The sequence below is a fragment of the Helianthus annuus genome, chromosome 8, assembly GCF_002127325.2.
Source record: "Helianthus annuus cultivar XRQ/B chromosome 8, HanXRQr2.0-SUNRISE, whole genome shotgun sequence".
Lineage (NCBI taxonomy): Eukaryota > Viridiplantae > Streptophyta > Magnoliopsida > Asterales > Asteraceae > Helianthus > Helianthus annuus.
Window position 1 is genome coordinate 108,111,567 of NC_035440.2, and position 2,177 is coordinate 108,113,743.

The following is a 2,177-nucleotide window of genomic DNA, read 5'->3' on the forward strand; positions in this document are numbered from 1 at the left end:
CCGTTAACTCATGCTGCTTATAAACTTACTTTTTTTCATAGCATTTATTCTCCTTTTAATTAACATTAGGATTATTTGTTTAAATCCTAATATTCACCTGGTTAATTTTACCAGTAACGGTATTTTACCTGTTCATTAATATTAACGTGGTTTGACTATCAAACCTGTTTTCGGGGTGTTACACGGGTATACCCGAAACCCGACACAAATGGGACCGGTCTACCCGATACCCGTTGGGTATTCGGCCGGGTATGAGATTATTTTTAAAAAAATTTGTGGGCATGGGTTGGGTACGGGATTAGGTGATACCCGAACTATATACCCAATCATATACCCGAATTTTTTAATTTATATTTATATTTTTCATTAACCTTTGTCTATTAGTGATTTATTTTAGTATCTTCAAAATATGAAAAAACTAAATTTTCTTTTAGTATATGTATTTGATAATAATATTTATATTTTGTATGTTGTGAAATGTATACATATAAGTGTATAGGGAGAGGATCATATGAGAAGAAAATTACTGAAAGAAGAAAAAGAAGAAATGACATATTGGTAAAATACTATTTCATTTATAACTTATCTCATTAATTTTTCTCTTTTCAATTAATTAGTCAACTAATCATTAATTATCCTACATATAATCTACAAAACCTACACATATCAAAATTTTCCTACAAATACCCTATACATTATAGAATTTTATCATACACATCTCAAAATATATCTTACACAACTCATAATTTATCCTACACAATTAGTAATTTATTATACACTCTAAATTAAGTTGTTTGTTTAATTTGAAAAAAGTACATATTTTGAAAAAGAGTTACAAATTTGATTTAGTTAGTCATTAAAGGGGAGGAATACAAACTAATGATCTATGTAAGTTTACCAATATTATAACAACTCTCCTAAAATCCCTAAAACACCCCTATATATCCTAAAATACACCCTTACCTTTATTTTACAAAAATTAAATAAAACCAATATATATGGCCGCTCGCGGGGCGCGACACAGACAAGAAAGTCTGTCGCGGGCCGCGACCCCTTGACACCAGGCCGCACCCCAGCCCGCCACGTGGCGTGACACCCGACAAACCTATACCGGTGACTAATCGAGGCTAGGGCCAACCCTACCTTGCTCGCGGGCCGCGAAGGCTTCTCATGTTTCTCTCGCAGGGGCGAGAGCCCCCTGTTCCAGCCCTATAAATAGAGATTTCGACGTTCAGTTGAAATCGTTCAAAATTTCTCAAAATCTCTAAATTCTCTGAATAGCTAAAGTAATTCCCGGGCATTATACCCACTAAATAACAAAGCTCTGCCTCGATGTAAGTATCATAACCCCCGGTTACGTATTAGTTACGCTGCCCGATTGATTTAGTGCTCCGTAACGCATGTCAAGGCTCTGCCTGACTCAGTCGTTGGAGTTCTGTCTCGGGGAGGGTATAGCTAATGTAAATTGGGTTATTATACTAACGCGTGTGCATTGTATAAATTAATAGGTTATAACCAGGAAATCACAAGGAAATACCTAAATTAGCAATGTGAGTTAATCATTCTTTTTGTGAACTGTTTTTACAAAACCTCAAATGTTTTAAATTATATTTCACAGTGATTGAGTATTTGTAAATCTACAATTATCGTCGGTATGTTGGGGTTTTGTATACATAACTTGTTACTACCTTGTGAGTAGTAACATTACCACAAGTCAGGATTGAAAGTACCGTGGATGGTAATTAAAGTAGATGTAAACAAATGTAATTGCGGGTTGCCCTCAATGCTGTAAAATGATAAAACTTTTCTTGATTAAACTGTGATTCACTCGCCAGTATATCTTGCTGATAAAATGGTTTTAAACGCATTTTAGGTAACAAAATGTGAAAGCCAAATAGAAGCCAGTTGGAGAGCACTGAAGGCTTGGAAAAGTGGCTATAAAAGTTACCTTAATAAAGAAAAAGTTTTATTTTAATAAATTAGGGTTTATCCCTATAAACCTGTTGTAATGGAAACTTGGGTTTATCCCATGTATTTATTATTATAAAATTGTGGTGTTTTACTCTGATAAACTATTTCCTAACTACGGTCCTGATGTAAATTCCGCTGCCAAATTAATAAACACAGATACCACCGGCTCTGAGTAGCTCGCGGTCGCCCGCCTCCCGGGGCAGGGG